This window comes from Mastomys coucha, unplaced genomic scaffold (assembly GCF_008632895.1).
Source record: "Mastomys coucha isolate ucsf_1 unplaced genomic scaffold, UCSF_Mcou_1 pScaffold17, whole genome shotgun sequence".
Taxonomy (NCBI): Eukaryota; Metazoa; Chordata; class Mammalia; order Rodentia; family Muridae; genus Mastomys; species Mastomys coucha.
Window position 1 is genome coordinate 5298643 of NW_022196899.1, and position 5587 is coordinate 5304229.

General features: G+C 41.4%; 1 protein-coding gene and 1 non-coding gene across 2 annotated transcripts in view; one reads left to right on the plus strand and one right to left on the minus strand.

Moving 5' to 3' along the window:
• Positions 1–5587, minus strand: part of Znf704 (zinc finger protein 704) — a 215207-nt gene that overhangs the window by 187019 nt on the left and 22601 nt on the right. The gene's annotated exons all lie outside the window — the stretch shown is intronic.
• Positions 525–643, plus strand: LOC116095151. The gene has a single exon (XR_004120475.1). It is a non-coding gene; the product is annotated as a 5S ribosomal RNA (ribosomal RNA).

Consider the following 5587-nt stretch of genomic DNA (forward strand, 5'->3'; position numbering starts at 1 on the left):
CACGCCCCACACTCTCCTGTCCCGTGCTCCACGCCCCACACTCTCCTGTCCCGTGCTCCACGCCCCACGCTCTCCTGGCCCGTGCTCCACACCCCACGTTCTCCTGTCCCATGCTCCACACCCCACACTCTCCTGTCCCATGCTCCACACCCCACTCTCTCCTGTCCCATGCTCCACGCCCCACGCTCTCCTGTCCCATGCTCCACGCCCCGCCCCACACTCTCCTGTCCCATGCTCCACACCCCACTCTCTCCTGTCCCGTGCTCCACGCCCCACACTCTCCTGTCCTTGCACATGTCATCTCACAGCACAGCCACTCGTTTGCTTAACAATCCCCAGAGCCCTTTCAAAGTGGCTAAGCAGTAGTAGTACATGAGTGCCTTGTTTTGATATACCTCAAAAAAGTGACAGAGAAAATTGTTTAATCTATTAATTTACTTTAATGTAATTTATTTAATATTTTCTTAATTGTATTTCTTGAGCAAAAGTTTTTCATTTTGGTAACATTTAACAACGACTTTATAGTCTACAGCCATACCACCCTGAACGCACCTGATCTCATCTGATCTCGGAAGCTAAGCAGGGTGGGGCCTGGTTAGTACTTGGATGGGAGACCGCCTGGGAATACCGGGTGCTGTAGGCTTAAAACAAAAAACAAAACAAAACACCAACTGCTTTATAATTAGTATTGCCTGGATGTCTGGGTCTTCTCTAAAATATACTCTTAGTTGTCAAGACGGGTTCCTCTGCTTCCTTACAAAGTGTCATCCATATTATCCAGGTATAGGCCGGTCAGACTCTTGTCCACTCTTCATGTAGACAGTCTTTCCAAGTGTGTTAGCTGAAATTACATATAGTTTTATATATACTAATCTTTTTATATATTTACTTATATAGTTTTATATAATCCTATTATATATGGTTATATATTATATATGTTGTATAATATACTTATATGTAACTATATATACACTTATATAGGGTTCACTGATTTTCTTTGTTGACTTTGTCTAGAAATTAACAACTCAACTTTTATTTTTCAAAATTTTGTTTTGTTTTGTTTTGTTGTTTTTGTTTTTCAAGACAGGGTTTCTCTGTATAGCCCTGGCTGTCCTGGAACTCACTCTGTAGACCAGGCTGGCCTCGAACTCAGAAATCCACCTGCCTCTGCCTCCCAAGTGCTGGGATTAAAGGCATGCGCCACCACTGCCCGGCTTTCAAAATTATTTTAAGTGCTGTATATACTTTAACTAGCTTGTTCATCTCTATTTTTAAAAATCTGCTATGCAAGGCATAGTGTACACCTTCAATTCTAGCACTCAAGAAGCAGAAGAAGACAGATCTTGATGGGTTTGGGGCCAACTTGGTCTACAGAGCAAGTTCCAGGCCAGTCAGGTGTGTAGTGAGACTCTATCAAAAGAAAAAAAAAAACAAACTGGAAACAGAACAAAAGCTAACTGCTGATGTTTTGATTGGCGCTGTGGAGACTATAAAACTTGTGGAAAACTGCTAGCTTAAGCACACAGGGTCTCTGACTGAACACAGTAAGTCAGTGTACTCATGTAAGTCTCCTTTAAGTACCATGCTCAATGTCTCAGAGAATACACAAACTGTTCGAGGTTTTCATTAATTTTGCCAACACCTATTTAGTTTTCCGTGGTATTATTAAAGCTATTGGGCTCAGTGTAAAGGTTGTCTTTGTATCAGTTAAATGCTGATTTCTGTACTGGCAGAGTTATTTTTCATAAAGCACCGCCCATCTCATTTCTGATTGGTTTAATAAAGGGCCGAACAGCCAATAGTAAAAGAGGAGAGGATAGGCGGGACTTCCAGGCAGAGATAGGAACTCTGGGAAAGAATCAAGTATGGGATTCCCCAGCTAGACCAGGAGGAAGAAGTAGGTGATAGCCATGAGGACAGGTACCGGCCACGTGGCTGAACGTAAATGAGTATAATCTGATTAATTTAGGTTATAGGAACTAGCTGGAAACAAGCCAGCTGAGACCAAGCCTTTGTAATAATAAAATGTCCCCATGTCATTACTTAGGCAGCTGGTGGGTAAAGACAGTCCAGCAGCATAAAACATTTTAAATGACTTTTATTAAATTCACAAGTGTAAATTTTCTAAATGTTTTATTAATTTTTTTGTGGCTATCATACATTGTTATCATATTCACCCTCAACAACTCCCCCCCGCCCCCCTTACCTACCCAACTTCACGTTTACTCTTTTCTTCCCCAACCCAGGTCAGGTCTAGTTTGTATTGTCCAATTCCTTTTAGGAGTAGGGCCTGCAGGGCTGAAATGTAGTTGACATGTGAAGGATTATACCATTAAAGAAAGATCCTTCCTCTCCCAGTAGCAACCAAATGCCAATAGCTCCTCATCAGGCCCGGCTCCTGTTTCTCAGCCAGGGGTGGGACTTCAGGCCCAGCTCCTGCTTGTTGGAGTTTTGTTTGACTTGAGCTTACCCAGGTTGTGTATGCTATCAATCACTGTGGGTTTGTACATGCATCCGCTCTGTTTGATCCAGAGCACTGTTTCCTGGTATGTCATCCGGCACTGTTGCTCTTACACTCTCTCCTTCCCTCCTTCTCTGTAGACCCCTAAGCCTTTGGGAGAAGGGGGTGAATTCTCTGATGCTGAACAGTGGTAGGCCTCTGTGTTAACTGCCCTCTACCACAAGCAGCAGCTTCTCCGATGAGCACTGAAAAAATGTCCTGGTCTTTGTAAGTCATCAGGAGTTATTTCAATACGTTGGACATTTAGCAAAAGAATACTGCATTGTCCCTCAGGGCCTGTGCTCTATCTAGCCATGCTCTACCCAGTTCTTAGTCTCTGGCACTGTCAGGTATAAGTTCCATCTTGTGGTGCTGGCTGTAACACCAGGAATAATGTGGTTGGTTACTGCCCAAAATGGTTGTGCCGTAATGCACCAGTGGGTGTCCCTTGCCAGGTCAGTCATCACTGTAGCTTTTAGGGTTCACAGTTGGGTGAGACTGAGACTGATAACTTTTCCTCCTCCATATTCCATGGGAATATGCACAACACATCAAACACAGAGACAGCTAGGCAGTAGAGAAGGCCCTGCCAGGTCAGTACCTGCTTGATTTCTCCATGTTTGTGACTAAATATGTTCTGTCTTCACCAATAGATGTTTGCTGTCAATTCTGGAGGGTAGCCAAGAACCATGGTAACAGCCTGTAATGTTGGTGGGGCGGAGGGGGGGGGCTGGTCTATTAAAGCCTGATGGTCAACAATTCAAAAAGAAGGAACCCATTCCTGGCACTTAGGGGTATGATCCTGTTAGAGTATAACTCCACTTAAACTTTATATACATACATATTTTAAGAAGCTTCTACTGTAGTAGGTTTCCATAAAGTTTTTTTTTTAAGAAGCTGTTAGTGTGAAGTGTCAATGTAGTTTTTTGTTTTGTTTTTGTTTTTTAATCTCATTTTACAACATACCCAGGATCAGAGGATCAGAAGTGAGGAGGACACATCTGTCCCAACACCAGAAACAACTGGGACCAGCAGGACCCAGGCACACAGGAACTCCTCCAGCCCAGTGGCACAGGTTGTTTCAGGACTGTCTGGGCCTGTGCTCTGAGCAGACCTTGGGTGCAAATTTTGCAGCCAATCGCACAACACCAAGAAGAAGCTGCACTCCCAGGTGCTCTAACAAGCCCAGGATCACAGGATCCCAGAATCACAGGATCACAGAGACAGCTTCACTCTGAGGAGTTCTGACACAAACAAGATCACAGGAAGGACAGGCTCCAGTCAGATTTAGCCAGGGCAGGTAGCACTAGAGATACCAGATGGCAGGAGGTAAGCGTAAGAACATAAGGAACCAAGGTTACTTGGCATCATCAGAACCCACTTCTCCCATCACAGCAAGTCCTGGACACACCATCACACTGTAAAAGCAAGATTCAGTCTAAAATCACTTCTCATGATGATGGTACAGGACTTTAAGAAAGACATAAATAACTCCCTAAAAGAAATACAGGAGAACACAGGTAAACAGCTAGAAGCTCTTAAAGAAGAAACACAAAAATCCCTTAAAAAACTACAGGAAAACACAATCAAACAGGTGAAGGAAATGAGCAAAACCATCCAGAATTTAAAAATGGAAATAGAAACAATAAAGAAATCAGAAAGAGTGACAACCCTGGATATAGAAAACCTAGGAAAGAAATCAGGAGTCATAGATGCAAACATCACCAACAGAATACAAGAGATAGAAGAGAGAATCTCAGGGGCAGAAGACACCATAGAAAACATTGACACAATAGTCAAAGAAAATGCAAAAAGCAAAAAGCTCCTAACCTAAAACATCCAGGAAATCCAGGATGCAATGAGAAGACCAAACCTAAGGATAATAGGTATAGAAGAGAGTGAAGACTCCCAATGTAATGGGCCAGTAAATATCTTCAACAAAATTATAGAAGAAAATGTCCCTAACCTAATGAAAGAGATGCCCATGAATGTACAAGAAGCCTACAGAACTCCAAATAGACTGGACCAGAAAAGAAATTTCTCCCGCCACATAATAGTCAAAACACCAAATGCACTAAACAAAGAATTTTAAAAACAGTACAGGAAAAAAGGTAAGTAACATATAAAGGCAGGCCTATCAGAATTACGACAGACTTCTCACCAGAGACTATGAAAGCTAGAAGATCCTGGGCAGATGTCATACAGACCCTACAAGAACACAAATGCCAGCCCAGGCTTCTATACCAAGGAAAACTCTCAATTACCATAGTTGGAGAAAACAAGATATTCCATGACAAAACCAAAAGATAATAGATGGAAAACATCAACATAAGGAGCAAAACTACACCCTAGAAGAAGCACGAAAGTAATCTTTCAACAAACCCAGACAAATCTAATTCCACCTCTTACAACAAAAACAACAGGAAGTGACAATTACCTTTTCTTAATATCTTAATATGAAAATTAATATTATCAACATATCCTAATCGATTGAAATCCAAAAATATGAGGAATTAGAAATTTGTTAACTGTCATCCAATGGTCTCTCTAATTTGGTAATTGGAGAAATAGGTCCAATATTGTATAATCTATATACACTTTCAGCTTGTTTGTTTGTGATAGTGTCTTGCTGTGTACAACATAAGGGTCTTGAAATCTTGCTTCTCCTATCTCAGCCTCTCTATTAGTAGTATTGTTTATTTCATGTTTTTACACTATACTATGGTTTTCAGAACAGCTTATATATTTCAAAAGTATTTATATACCCAAGGGAGACATAGACAATTAACTTGGGAGGTGGCTTGTAGGAAAGAGAACAACAAAGAGTGAGAATGAATGCTTTACTTGACATTTGTAGCTCTTGTATCAAGTTTGAAGAAGAGGACTTTATAAGTTACTCTTTCTCTGAGATGAATGCTTTTCCAAATTATCACAGCTAATGAACCAGATTCTTACCCACACCTAATGTCTGTGCCACCCTCCAAGCAAAACCATTGTTCATTGAAACAATGGTGAAACATTGGTGAATGACTTTATGGATAGACCATCTTAATACACACACCATTTTTTAAATGAATGTAACCTGTT